The sequence below is a fragment of the Trachurus japonicus genome, chromosome 18, assembly GCF_045865225.1.
Source record: "Trachurus japonicus isolate A0001 chromosome 18, Traja_1.0".
In the NCBI taxonomy this organism is placed as follows: Eukaryota; Metazoa; Chordata; class Actinopteri; order Carangiformes; family Carangidae; genus Trachurus; species Trachurus japonicus.
The window spans coordinates 18,490,689-18,506,040 of record NC_140924.1 but is presented as its reverse complement, the minus strand read 5'-3'; the positions used below and the strand labels follow the sequence as shown (position 1 = coordinate 18,506,040).

The 15,352-nt window shown below is 43.7% G+C and overlaps 4 non-coding genes across 4 annotated transcripts; all 4 read left to right on the top strand.

Moving 5' to 3' along the window:
• The first annotated feature begins 6,262 nt into the window (after positions 1–6,262).
• On the top strand, positions 6,263–6,334 carry trnad-guc (transfer RNA aspartic acid (anticodon GUC)). Its single transcript has one exon. It is a non-coding gene; the product is annotated as a tRNA-Asp (tRNA).
• Positions 6,335–6,727: 393 nt separating this feature from the next.
• trnav-aac (transfer RNA valine (anticodon AAC)) lies at positions 6,728–6,800 on the top strand. The gene has a single exon. It is a non-coding gene; the product is annotated as a tRNA-Val (tRNA).
• A 1,614-nt stretch (positions 6,801–8,414) lies between these two features.
• Positions 8,415–8,486, top strand: trnad-guc (transfer RNA aspartic acid (anticodon GUC)). The gene has a single exon. It is a non-coding gene; the product is annotated as a tRNA-Asp (tRNA).
• A 4,086-nt stretch (positions 8,487–12,572) lies between these two features.
• trnav-aac (transfer RNA valine (anticodon AAC)) lies at positions 12,573–12,645 on the top strand. The gene has a single exon. It is a non-coding gene; the product is annotated as a tRNA-Val (tRNA).
• Positions 12,646–15,352: the final 2,707 nt, after the last annotated feature.

Below are 15,352 nucleotides of genomic sequence, written 5' to 3'. Positions count from 1 at the left end.
GGACAGACGTCATGCGCCCCGAATCCAGCGTTTATCATTAAAGTCTGGGGCGGCGCAACTCTCTCTCTCTCTCTCTCCCACACACACACACACACACACGGGTCGCGTTATGACGGTAATAAACATGAGCTAAATCGCGCTATGTGTTCAAATCAGACCGTCAGTCCGGCCGGGGGCAGAGGTGCAAAGTCCATAGATGGAAACACACATGATTCGAATTTCTTTTAATGCGCATTGCCCAGTAATGCGAATCAGTTTTGGATGGAAACATGGCTCTTGTCCATGGTGTCAACGGGGTGAAATGATGTCTGAAAACCTCTGAGCTGCTGACTTCAGGCCGGTCGCTGCCCATTACAACGTTTTCAAGGTGTAAAGCAGGAAATATGCTCCGCTGTAAACATGGTGTATTTTATTTTGAAAATTAACCAGGTGTTTTATTTTGTATTTTGCCCGCGATTTCCTGTCATACACGACCTGCTCTGTGCTGCTTGATGCACCGTGCTCCGGCGTCCGGCAAAAATAGAAGCTCTGCGTATGTTTTGCGAGGGCTGCCGGATGCCGGTGCTGTTCCGGACCCACGACGCAGCGGACCTGGAGTCGGTGGACGCTCACACGGTGATTATAATTAATACGTAACAGCTCCGCCGCCGTACCGGAGCGGATCTGCAGCCGTTCCGCATCCAGTGGAATTTAGGCGTCACTCCCCGAGATGCAAGAAGAAAGCAGAAATAACCTTTATCTTAAATGACAAAAAAAATAGTAACGCACTGTGACTTGGTTGGTGGTGACTGGTTTGGAGATAGTAACGCGGGAAAAAGTGGTCATATTAGAGTAACGAGTTACAAAGTAGCGTGTTACCGGCATCACTGTATGTGAAGTGTGACCAGATGTCAATTCTTTGTTTCCGTCCTAAACCCAGCACTGATATATGTTGTTCTTGAAACATGCTGTTGCGGAGCGGATGCACCGCAGGACGCTAAAGAGCGAGGCCAGTTTTGTTTGAAACTGCCGCAGCTGTGGCTCTGCTTCCGGAGAAATCAATATGATTGGACCTCTTCTCCATTCGTCCCTCCCTAGCATTTCCGTCTCGTTTTTATTCGTTGACTTGTGTTAAGGCTGAATCCCATTTCACCCCTTGGCCCTACAACTTGGCCCTACCCCTCCGTTTTGCGCGTTCACGTGTAGGGGTAGGGGTGTCCCAATTCCCGTTAGGACGGAGGGGTAGGGGGAAGTGGTAGGGCTATCTACCCCTCCAAACGGAGATTTTCCAGAGGCACACTCCAAACGGAGGGGTATGACAGATTTCCCAGAAGGCATTGCGATTCACCGGCAAGATGGCTGCTACCGCGAAAGAAGTTCACAAATGTAAGTTATTTTCTCCATTAATAAAGTTTTTAAATTCACGAAAACCGTTGTATTGTCTAGTTTAACGTTGTTTCAGTGTGTAATTGTCATTGTCTTAATAAAATGCACACGAAAAAAAAAACGCTATTAGCGGTGCTCTGTGGGCAGCCCTGATGTACACTACAGTGATAACGTTATCAATAAAAACTTCGGCGACCTCGCTGCTGGTATTGATAGCGTTATGGGATACGCAGGAATGTCATGCACAAATCAGATGTAACGTAAACATTAGCCTGCATGAAGTTGTGAACAAATTGCGAGCATCCACGCTACACGGATATTATAACCCAAGCAATATGAGATCTTAACAACAGCTATCCTTGTCTGCTATCTATGCAGGGACTCCAGAAGAAACCAGACGGCTCATCCGCTTCAGAGCTGAGAATGAGCAGCGTTTTCTCAAATCGAAGGCTGCTTCAAAACAACTTTGGGAGTGAGTAATTTGTTTTAGGTTGCTTGACTGCATACATAATTTTTTTTTTTTTTTAATCTTGCTTTTCATTGTTTTTACATCACTCCTCATGTTTGTTATGATACAGGACGTTGATCAAAGAGCTTGGCCTGGAAGGCAAAATTACTTGCCAGCAAATCTCCAAAAAGTGGGAGAATTTGAAAAAAAAATATAAGGTAAGCAAGAAGCACTGTAGTTCTAATTTAGATAGATGCCTAATTGTAATCTGTAATCTTTCAGTTAGTGCTGCAATGATGAACTGCATATTTATACGTTTTTTTTTTATTATTGCAGGAGCTGAAAACTCGGATCTGGGACAGATGCCGGTGAAAGCACAGCATCTACTTGGCAATTCTACGAGGACATGCATCAGGTCTTGGGAGCCAGGCCATCCATGGACCCTCCTGTTGTGGTCGCATCGTATGGTCCTGATGATCCGATTACACTTCTTATGGTAAAGATACAGCCACATCATGTATTGTTATTGATTATTGATCTTTTGATATGAAAATGATAACGTATATGTTGTTCATTAGAACACAGCATCTTAAGAAATATATTTTCAACATACATGTTGTTATTATGTATTGTACATACATACACATGGCCATCATATCACCTACTTCAGGAATATAATACCTTCTCAACTTGCTTTGTTGTTTTAGGAGATTGTCGAGCCCACTACCCCGGCCACAGCTTCTTCCGAGGCAGCCAGTAGCTCTGATGCTCCTACCTCTGTTCCTGCTACTGTGGCTACGCCAACCCCAACCCCCTCCCCCAGAAAAAAGAAGAGGAAGGTAAACCACATTGTGGATTTTCTGGCACAGGAAAGTGTCAAGGAGCAGAAAAGACACGAGGAAAGTGAGGAGAAAACAGAGCGTTTTTTAGGCCTGTTTGAGCGACTGATTGATAAAATGTGAAAGAAAAAAAAGTGTTTTTTGTGCAATATGTCCCCTGTTTTATCACACTAGTTCCTGTGATGACTATTGTTGCACTGTTCTGATGTTTACCTCAGAAGTACTGTTGTTCTCAGGACCAAATTAAGAAATGATGTGCTGTGCTGTCCTGTGTGTGTGATAACTTGTTTACATAATGTCAGTTCTCCCACTTTTGGATCAGCTCTATGTTATTGCACTATTCTAATGTCTACCTCAAAAGCACAGCTGACTGTGTGTGTTTTTTTTTCTTTTATTATAGTTCTTAAATATTTTTAAGACAAACTAAATTGAAATGCCTCTGAATGTGATGTCAGTGACATAATAAAGTGCAATATTGTTTTCTAATACAAGTTTGTGAGCATGAATATCACACCAGCTAAACATTAATAACACCTGAAACAAATATTAGCATTAAAATAGATTTATTCAAAAAGAAGAACTTCACACATCCCTGAGGTAAGATAACAAAAAACTATATACATTGTCCATTTCCGGATCAGTCAGCGTCTTCATGGGGCCTGCACATTGCCTGAGACCAGGGCAGCCAGTCTGTCCCTTGTTGCATTGCCAGACCTCTCATTAGCTGCCAGGGGCTCACGGGGAGGTTGGGGGTCTAGCCAAGGGGGCAGTTGTCGGTCTGAGAAGTGAAGCTCACTTCCGCGTTCAAAAAACTGCAATCCCCTCGGGTTCCTCTGGGGGCTGGTGTCAGAAGGGAGCATTCTCAATAGACCCCCATGTTAAAATCGCCGACTTTACATCCTCAGTAAACATGTTAAAAGCCTGGTGTCAGAACGTTTTTTCATCTCAATCGATAGTTTCTACCCCCGCACACACTCTGAGGGGGGTGAATTTTTTTTTAACTCTACCGTTTTACTGTTATAAGGTTAAAACTCTGGCCAATTAGGGCGCGGAAACGTTGAGTGACAGGTCCGAGCAGCTCCGTGGACAGCTGCTTCGAGGCCAGTGGGCGGGTTCTCGGCCGGCCAATCCAACATGGCGCTGTTCAGGCCGCCATATTTGAGTCACAAAAACGACTCCCCAAAACCAATGGGTGACGTCACGGACGCTACGTCCATTCTTTTTACAGTCTATGGGTCTAGCATATCCTGTGCAGCATCGTCATCTGGCTCAAGCATGTCCCCATTATCCAGACACACATTGTGAAGAAAGGCGCAGGACGCAATAACCTGAGGTGCAAATGTTGGTTTTACCTCCAAGGCTTTGAAAAGTGTACACCTCCACCTGGTCTTCATCATTCCAAAGGCCCTTTCGATTATGCTGCGGCCCTTGGAATGATAATGATTGAAGCGCCCCTGTATTGGTCCATTAACTGGCTCCTTGTACGGTGTAATCAGGCAGATTGGTATGTCCAAACATGGATAGCCACCGTCTCCTAGAAGAATGTAGCCTGTGGGAGGGTACCGTCTTGCTCTGTAAAAGCTGCTGTTCTTCATGACTCGTGTGTCATGAACTGACCCCGGGTAACCAACAAAGATGTCCAGGAATCTTCCACTGGAATCACATATTGCCTGCATGTTTACTGAATAGAATCCCTTATAATTTAAATAGTCTATTCGGTGCTGTGCTGGTGGTTTTATTCCATCTATTGCACCCACAACATTGTTGAATGCAGGGGTCCCTGATAGGTGGGCAAATCCTTGTCCAACTGCATGAAGCTGTCCTATCTGGGGGAAAGAGATGACACGCTTCAGGTTGATCCATATAGCATTCGCTATTTTGTGGATGATGCGGTGGACTGTGGATTTGGGCACATTGAAAACACAAGATACAACTCGGTAAGACAGTCCATGAGCCAGCCAGTAAACATAGATGAGCACTTCTAGCTGACTCCCCCAGCCATGGTCCTGTTCACTCTGCAGCAGCCTCTGCAGACTATTCATGGCTCTTCTGCTGAGGCGAAAATCCTGCTGCAGCTCTGCCTCCACGTTAAACCACAACCGCAGGATGGGCACGTTGTGGTTCAGTTTGCAATATGATGCACGGTGACCAGCCTGGAAAAAGAAATATGTTCATGTCATTAGTCTCAATTAGAAGGATTTAACTATAGTTTTATCTGCAGGACATTTGGCTTTTCCCCACCGCAAAAACGCATTAATAGCATCTACAATACAGTCATGCTACGTATTTATACTGTATTTTATCTTATCAGATCTGCCCACTGATAAATAAAGTGAGCACATTACATGTGTATCACAAATGGTAGAATGCAAATGTTATACATAGTAACGTTAGGTTAACGTTACCAAGCTTTTGTACAAAACAGACTAGCGTTACCGATGTTAAAATGCTATCGTTAGCATGCTAACGTCGGTAGGAACACAGTGATTTCTATTGCACACAAACGTTCTCCATTACGTTCTACATACCATAACATAATCCACCAGCATTCCCAGGCGTTAAAACGTCTTCGTTTTCTTGCATTTCTCCGTTTAGCTGCAGACAACCGTAAAAGGATGCCAATAGCATACGCAAGAGAGATCACCACAGCTGTAGACGGCATGATTTCCCAAGATTTCCGTAAACAGCTTGTCGCGGCTGCCTACGTAAGAGCCAGTGGCGACTACTGATGACGTACGCGATTGTCGAGGGGTGTCCCAATTCGGAGGGCTTGAATTTCAGCCCTACCCCTTGGCACTCCGTTTCAAGGGGCGAGGGGCAAGGGGTAGGGGTACAAAAGAGAAATGGGATTGGGCCTAAGTATATTCATAATCATCTTCGTCATCATAGCTGACTTTTTGTTTAGTTTTTATTTAGTTTTCGTCCATGAAAAAGGTTTGTTGACGAATATTTTTCATCATAGTCTTTAACAAAATTAACACTGCTGCCGCCTCACCTCACGGGGAATGGGATGACGTATGCCTGTGTTCCCTTTGCTCCTCAGCGCCAGCAGATCTTCTCTCGAATAAACGCGGTTACTGGTCGAGTAAAAATTTCCATATCCATGGGATATAGACACAGAAGCTAGACCTGCAAGTGACTGCAGGAAGAGCGAGGAAACTAGCATTGTTTTTTCTGATTTTATTTTTTGACCAACGATCTCTAATCTCGTGCAGATGTTTCATATTTAGAAAGGTTTATACTAACACAACTAATGCAGCATATTGTTTTTGTAGTAACTCATTTAAGCTTAGACTATAAAATACAACCGTGGTTTTGGTTTCCCATAATCATCTCTATCTGTTTTTGGATGTTTTACACTCTGACCACTGGATGTCGCTCTTTGGTCACAAGTCACATGTCACATGAACCATCGGGACATGAATAAACTCAGACTCAAACCACATTGCAGCAACTGCATGAATCACAAATCTTTACAACATTTATTTTTATCCATAGATGAAAATTCATTCAGACATTTTTTTTTCACAGACTTCTCTTTCTTGGCCTGTCACCAGGCCCTAGAAAAGATTTGTGGATTGATAAGACCGATTGAGTCCCTCTGTGTTCATCCTCGTTAGTATAGTGGACAGTATCTCCGCCTGTCACGCGGAAGACCGGGGTTCGATTCCCCGACGGGGAGGATAATTTTTTCTCCATATTGACAAACTCTAACCCTACTTAATTACTGCACACTCTTAAACATTTGCCTCATGTTTAGTTGTTTTCTTTCTCTGTCCGCAAGATAAGGGTTTTGATGTGTATTATAATGATTAAACTACAATGAGCTGCTCTACTCTGCTCTTTACAAGGTGCTTTATGAGTAAAATTAAACCATTATAAACAAAAGGGAGATTTCAGCATTAAAAAAATAAAAAGTCTATTCTATGTTTAACTTTTTGACTTACACACAAATTTCCCACCTTCAAATGTGACCCTGAAGTTACAAGCTGCCACACAGACGTTACAAGCTAACAAAGCTCAAGTTACAAACATGGAGTATGACCCTGTCCTTACATATCATGGCACAGCATGTGTTTCCGTAGTGTAGTGGTTATCACGTTCGCCTAACACGCGAAAGGTCCCCGGTTCGAGACCGGGCGGAAACAAGTTTTTCTCTCACTGATAGATCTGATAATCACCCAGCTCAGTCTGTACAAGAGAGGGGCCTTTTTTTTAAACATCAATGGTCTTCACCAATTACCTATGTAACTGCACATTGGAGTTTTTTTTTTTTGTCTGACAACTGAACATTTGTTTTCTGATTTTAATCATCTATTTTTCACCTACGACCTTTAATCTCGTGCAGATGTTTCATATTTTTTAAAGGTTTATACTAACACATCTGAGGCAGCATATTGTTTTTATAGTAACACATTCAGGCTTAGAATATAATATACAACCGTGGTTTTGGTTTCCCTTAAAGTGAAATTCCGGCGTAAGTGTAAACCATGGTCAAACACACCATAACACCGAGTTAGACCCCCCCTCGAGAGATCAATTTGCCCGACCGCTACATTCACGAGATCCAGCAACTTCAGCAAATACCGCATTATCGCCACACACGGCGCTGTCCGGATCCACTGTCTGACCGCAACCAAAACGCCACCATTTGCCCAAAATAATGCTCAGAACTGCACCAAATGTCATCAATAGTACACACAGGGTCCCAGCACGTAGTACGAGTTGTCAAACATCTGCTAGCTTTGCCTGTTTTCTTTAGCAAGGAGATGCAACTCAACTCACCAACTTCTCCTCCGGGAGCCGCTCGTTGGTGAGGAAGCCCTGACGAGTCGATCACCGAGTGCACCGGAGTTCCGCAGCTCTTAAAAATGCTCATTTGCGCCTATATCGTGGCCAGCACTCGATAATAATAGTTATAAAGTGATATGCAAGATAAAAAAAAAAAAAACTCTGATTGTATTTCCATGAGGTAATTGTTGATTGAGCTGCGGAACTCCGGTGCACTCGGTGATCGACTCGTCAGGGCTTCCTCACCAACGAGCGGCTCCCGGAGGAGAAGTAGGTGAGTTGAGTTGCATCTCCTTGCTAAAGAAAACAGGCAAAGCTAGCAGATGTTTGACAACTCGTACTACGTGCTGGGACCCTGTGTGTACTATTGATGACATTTGGTGCAGTTCTGAGCATTATTTTGGGCAAATGGTGGCGTTTTGGTTGCGGTCAGACAGTGGATCCGGACAGCGCCGTGTGTGGCGATAATGCGGTATTTGCTGAAGTTGGTGGATCTCGTGAATGTAGCGGTCGGGCAAATTGATCTCTCGAGGGGGGGTCTAACTCGGTGTTACGGTGTGTTTGACCATGGTTTACACTTACGCCGGAATTTCACTTTAATCATCTGTAACTGTTTTACACTCTGACCACTGGATGTCGCTCTTTTCACATGAACCACCGGGACATTACGTAATAAACTCAAACCAAAACCACTTTGCAGCAACTGTGCATCAATCACAAATCTTTAAAACATTTTTTTTGTCCATAGATGAAAATTCATTCAGACAAGGTTTTTCTTTTACTTTAAAAGAAAAGAGCAATTTCTTCCCAAAGCTCAACAAATGGCTTGAGGACGGAGCTTCTGCTCGGCCGCCGTACTTATCTACTTTAATTATAGTGAATAAGTCAGAAGTTCACAGACTTCTCTTCCCTGACCTGGTCCCGAAAAAGATTTGTGGATAGAAAAAAACTATTGATTTCCCTTGTGTTCATCCTCGTTAGTATAGTGGACAGTATCTCCGCCTGTCACGCGGAAGACCGGGGTTCGATTCCCCGACGGGGAGGATTTATTTTTCCTCCGTATTATGACAAACTCTTAGCCTGGATATACCCATGCTGCCTTGCGCGCCATTGTTATTCTCTCTGCAAGTCAGCCTGGAAACCAACGACCCAATTTTTCCCTCAACGAGGAAGCCAATCACAAAACAGGGGAAGGGGGCAGCAAGACGATGACAACACACCAAAGCGACTTTGACTTTGCTGCTTGTCAATCCAACATGGCAGCAGACGCTTTACCTTGCGATGCAGCGTTAGAAAGTGTTTTAAGTAGTTTAGGGCGTTTTCACACCTGCAGTTGTTCCGATTCAGCAACTAAACCGATACAACTGTTGCGTTCTTTTTTCTGGGCCGTTTGTGTTCACATCGCATGATTCTAAAGTGATTGGCTTGCATCCACGCTCCACTCGCTCCTGCGCCGACAGGTCCCCGCATGTCACATAAACCAGCCCGGGTGTGTGGACACCGCATCAACTCGCCACCCGCATCTATTTAAACTCCGTCGCTTTGTTTTGTTCTTTTGCCCTGATGAAAACCTCCAGGTCGGAATATTGGCCATGGAGATAAAACTACAGCAGCCAATTGTTTTTTTCAGTGCAGGGATCAAGAACTAAAAAGGCAAAAAAAAAAAAAAAACCCCACCACGGACAGCGCTGCGCTTTATCCATCATGCGTTCACACCGGCGTGTGTGTGTTTGTGTGTTGGGGCGGGGGGGGGACAGCAGTGCATGTGAAATTGGGGGTCACGACTCAAAAAGGTTGAGAACCACTGCTCTAACACACCCTACAGTTTGACTCTTTTTTTCTTCTAGTAAACGGGCACCGTAGCATGACTAGTTATAGGGGTTGTTTGCGGAGCTCTGCCCGGTGCTGATCGCCGCGGGTCAGCTTGGAAAGGCTGGTGGACTCATGGCTAGAGTTTGCGTCTTTCTTTTCTTTTTGCCACCGGCTTTCCTGTTTTGTGTACATTATGAAAAGGCCAAGACGACACGCTGCTGTTTTTGGGCAGTTGCCCGTGGTCCTCCTCCTCCGGTTGCCAGGTAACCAGTCAATTTGTTCCGATACATGTGTCGGTTGCGTTCTCACTACAAACGAACCGCTCCAGGGCTCGGATGGAAACGAGCCGAGACCGCCTCTCCCAAGCGATCTCGGCCCGCTTGTTTTGTTCCGCATCGAGCGCGATTGCTGTGTTCACATCTGACCAAACGAACCGATATATGACGTAAACGCTCCCTGTTTCGGAACAAATGGTCAGGTGTGAAAGCGCCCTTAGACCACTAGTTTATTTTTTAAAAAGAGCAACGTTTAACGCTTTTTTTCTTCTTTGGATTTCTGTCGCTCTACATACGTCATCGGGTATGATTGATACAATTGGCTATAAGCTATGTACATGCATTTGATAGACATTCATAGCTCCCAATGAACAGCTCTGGGAACTAATTTATCAAAACGGGTGGAAAACTGCTACTAAATTTTCACGTATGGCGAAAAGCCAAAAATGGCGTACACCCAAAATATTTACACCCTTTTCAGATCTATCAAACAGCTCTCCGCAATTTACATTGATAAATCTGGACCCAAGAAAAGTGCGGATCACCACCACTACAGCCGAAACACTGTGTACTCCGCGCTCCTCTCTCCCTCGCACACTGCAGTTCTCTGACTCAGCAGCTGCTTCGCAAATTCCTCCTGTTCTTCAAAAAGGGTGTAAATCATGATACGCCATGGTCAAAATGGGTGGAAATGTCCGCACTTTTCCCCATCAGGTTTTGGCTTGATAGATCCCAAATTTGGCGGAGAAAAGTGCGTACGTACAAAACGAGGGGAAAAGGGTGTAAAAAAAAAAAAAAAAGGAAGTGGCTTTACACGCCAGGGTTGTGATCTATAAGAATCAAACTTGACGGAAGAATGTGCGCACACCTAAGCAAACTCTGACCCATGCATACGCATGGTTTGGAGGAAAAGGGGAATCAGCGACACAGACGGTGTGGTGGTGAACTTAAGTCAGATTGAAGAAATGCAGAGAGAGAAGAACGATTATGTTTTTATTATCGGCCGTCACACATTTAATTTCAACCCGTATGCGTTAGATCTATGTTGCCACGGTGATTTAATTAAATAGCGTTATTTTGCATTGGACTGGTGTTTCAGAAACATCTTAGAATCTAACTGAAAATTCAAAATCAAAATTCCTTCTCTATATTTAATCACCACCATCTCTCCGTCATATCGTCCACTCCCGGAGTGCAGGAGGGGGAGAGGATGGTGCGGCTGCATGGAATAAAGCATCCGGTCCTAACATGGTGTAAATAACTAAATATATTCCTACGATACTGTGAACGTATTGATTGAGAGTCAATTAGTAATCAAAGCCTGGGAAAACCTAATCCAGTAATCTTTCGCACAATCGTTACACTCTGTTTTCTTGTTACCAGTCCTACTTAATGCTGTTCATCACAAAAACCAGCATAATGAAAAGTGTCATGTTCATTAATTCTTCAGAATATATTTCAGGATGGTGGATACCACTAACTGATTCAACTAATCAAAGTTTTATCGATCAGTCTAATCACTATAAATGTATGAATACAGCGGTGAGCCCCGTGCGTAATGCTGCAACACGGCACCGCTGGAGGAGAATAAGGAGCCGACGGCCAGGTGCCCCTTCCCCCATCCTAAGGCCCTGGCCCTGGACTTGAGTAGCCACTCTACCTTTGTTATTCAAAGACTGGACTGTTTTAATGGCATTTTTAAAAAGTTGTTTTATCGTGATTTTTAAACAGACATTTTAATTAAAAGTAAAACAACGTTCAACTCTATGTAATTTTCCTGTGCCTTTCTTAACTCATTGAGTGCCGCGCTCCTTTCCAAAGTTTTAGTCAAGTGTACCGGCAAATTAGACCATATTTGACTTTTTATTTTAGAGCCATAGTGTATTCTATATTATTGCCACCAACACATACTGTAGCTCATTTGAAAGGTTTAACTTTATCCTTCAAATGGCCACAAACCGTTTGTTTCTACGTGCCTCCGTTCCTGAGAAAAGTCAAGCTAAACATGGCTGGGTTTCACCAAAATCCCTCCTTTTTTTCTAGAAAAGGAGATAGAGCGTCTTTTATGAAAGGTGCGCTGTTTGTGCCTGTCGCTCTTCTGACACTCGCATTTCTGGATCAAAGGGCTCGTATAAGATAAATATACACAACAATTGTTGTTCTATTCACAAAACCACCATCGGGGGCGGGGGGGGCGCCACTAAACAACAATAACACAGACGCACCGTGCCGTGTCACAGCCTCTCGCCGCGGAACGTGAGGGTCTGTCGGCCACAGCGGCTCGCGAACACCGGTCCCGCCGGTGGTCGCGGTCCGTCTGTGGTACGGGTCGGTGCCGGCGGTCTGCTTTGGTCCAGAGACCATCAGATTTTACCGCGGGAGGACTTTGGGGAGGACACGGTGTTGCTCCAGATGAAGACCGGGCGGGACAGTGGGCTGAGAGCTTCCTGGTTCAGCTCCCAGCTGCTGCAGCCTCGCAGGTGAGAGCGGAGCAGCAGCGGAGCAGCTGCGCTGCATCTGCATGCAGAACTCCGTTTGCAGAAGCTGAGTTATGATAAAAACTTCCAGATCATGAGCTGTCATGTGACTTTGATCGTCATCTATTTCAGTTCTCCTCGTCGTAGAGTCCCCAAATTTACATATAATGTGTATTAAAGTGTCTATTTTCATAATTAAAAAAAAAAGCAAAAAACGAAAAATTTCGTTTTTGGCACTCAACGCATGGGAACGAAAAACGAGAAATTACGTGGTTGGCACTCAATGAGTTAACAAGTGGAAAATTGCTGGTATAACAGGACCTCACATTATTTTGTGACATTTCAAAAAATTTCGCTGTCTCCCACAATTTAATCGCAACAAAAGCACTTAAAACATTGCTACATGCACCGCAATTTTTTCAAAATGTGGCCGCAAAATCAGGCATTTTAGGCTGCAACAATCACAAAAAAGCCCGCAAAGTCCTGGAGGGACTGATTAGAGGCCGAGGTTGGACTGGTGTAATGTCAAAATGGCAGTTGCACCCCCAATTTTGAGGGAGTAGGGGTTTCCGTAGTGTAGTGGTTATCACATTTGCCTAACACGCGAAAGGTCCCTGATTCGAGACCAGGCGGAAACAAGTTTTCCTTTCAGTGATGGATCTGATAACCACCCAACACAGTCTTTACAAGAGAGGGGCCTTTTATAAAACAACAACGGTCTTCACCGATTACCTGTGTAAATATGCATTGCAGGGTTTTTTCCCCTTTTCCCCCAGACCAGACCATGCGTACGCATGGGTCAGAGTTTGCTTAGGGGTGTGCACAGTCTCCTATCAAGTTTGTTTTTTATAGATCACAACCTTGGCGTGGAAAGTCACACTTTCAGGCCCTGTTTTGTGCGTACACAACAGTTATAAGTGATTTATAACTGTTGCGTACGCACAAAACCGTTTTTATTATCGCCATTCACACGTTTAATTTCAAACCATATCATGCGTTAGATTATTTAATTCGGGAGTGTGCCTATGTTCCCACAGCCCTATGTTCCCTCAGCCCTATGTTCCCTCTGGACTCTCTCTACCTATCTGGACTCTACCTATCTGGCCTGTCTAGCCTCTACCTGGTCTTTTTACTAAACTTAACCAACTCCTTTCTTCATTGCCTAAACCCAACCAATGGTGGGACCAAAGGGCTGAGGGAACATAGGGCCTAATTTTCAGTGACAACAAAAGTTAGAAATGAGGGAACATAGGGCTGAGGGAACATAGGGCTGTGGGAACATAGGTATGACCCCTTTAATTCAACGACATTATTTTTTGCATTTGACTGAGCAATTGTTTCAGAAACATCTTAGAATCGAACTGAAACTCAAAAGCAAAATTCCTTTTCTATATTTAATCACCACCATCTCTCCGTCATATTGTCCACTCCCGCAGGAGGGGGAGAGGACGGTGCGGCTGCATTGAGTAAAGCATCCAGTCCTAACATATTGTGAATAATTAGATAATTTCCTATGATACTGTGAACATATGATCGAGTCAATTAAATCTCAGCCTGGAAAAAAAATCCAGTAATAGTTTGCACTCTTGTTACATTCTGTTTTCTTGTTATCAAGAGTGAGAAGTATCACGTTTGATCATTCCTCAGAGTGTAACTGATTCTGTTAATGATTCAAAGTTTTATCGATCAGTCTAATTACTGTAAATGTCTAATTACTGTAAATGTATAAATACAGCGGTGAGCCCCCTGCGTAATTCTGCACCATGGCACCGCTGGAGGAGAAAGGAGGGAGAGTGAGACTATGATGAATGGCTAATAACTCGTTTCTGATTAGAACTGTTGTCATTGTTGTACACTGTGTTCCAAATTATAATGCAAATTATATTTTTCTCAGATTTTCCTAAATAGTCGATGCAAACGACAGTCAGCATAATTTTCAAGTTATCAACTGTTATTTAATGAGTTCAAATGTTATTGAACAAACCTCCCAATGATAACAGTATTTTTTCCAAAAATAAAAACTTAAAACGCACTGTTCCAAATTATTACGCACAACAGAGTTTTATAACATTTTATAGGTTGTTAATAACTGAAAATGCTCATTTTTTGAATGTGCAGCATTAGGAGGGCATAGTTAGTGAAATCAAAAGCTATTTCAATCAAAAATGTCTTAACAGGTCAAGTTACATTTTAACATAGGACCCCTTATTTGATAGCAGCTTCACAATTCTTGCATCCATTGACCTTGTGAGTTTTTGGACAGTTTCTGCTTGAATTTCTTTGCAAGATGTCAGAATAGCCTCCCAGAGCTGCTGTTTGGATGTGAACTGCCTCCCACCCTCATAGATCTTTTGCTTGAGGATGCTCCAAAGGTTCTCAATAGGGTTGAGGTCAGGGGAGGATGGGGGCCACACCATGAGGTTCTCTCCTTTTATGCCCATAGCAGCTAATGATGCAGAGGTATTCCTTGCAGCATGAGATGGTGCATTGTCATGCATGAAGATGATTTTGTTACGGAAAGCACGGTTCTTCCTTTTGTACCATGGAAGAAAGTGGTCAGTCAGAAACTCCACATACTTTACAGAGGTCATTTTCACACCTTCGGGAACCTTAAAGGGCGGTCGGGGGTGTGTCGTTAGGAGGCTCCGAGGGGAGGGCCATACAAGCTCGGAGGTGTATGTGTGTGTGGGGGGGAGGTTTCAAAATTTTCTCATCATTTTTCAGATTGTAGACCAGGGGTGTCAAATGTGCGGCACGCGGGCCAAAACTGGTCCAGCAGGGAGTCCAATCTGGCCCTCAGAATGAATTTGCCAAGTGTGAAAATTACATAGTAGGCAGAACAGGCATATTATTGTTGAAATTGCACAAGTATTTTTATCAAGAAAAAAAAGCTCTGCTATCGGAATAGTATTGGTATCGGCCGATATCAAAATTCTTGTATCGGGATCGGATCGGAAGTGAAAAAATGTGGATCGGTGCATCCCTAGTAGGAACTCTGTGATTTATAAAGAGAAGTTTGCTTACAAGTGTGCATGCGCATGGTTTTACAAATCTGAATATTTTTTGGTGTACGCAAAACTTGGCTTTTGGGCATACGTACACTTTTATAAATGAGACCCCTGGTCTTTTTACTAAACGTAACCAACTCCTTTCATCATTGCCTAAGCCCAACCAGTGCAAAATCTTGGAAAAAAATAGGCAAGTAAAGGAATTGTCGGAAAGGCAGGATGTTTAAAAAAATACCGTCATTCCGACCATAGGAGGCAAAACTTGTCGGAATGATGATGATTTGATAGAAAATTAAGTGTTGCCATTTAGGCAATTAGAGGCCGAGGTCGGACTGGT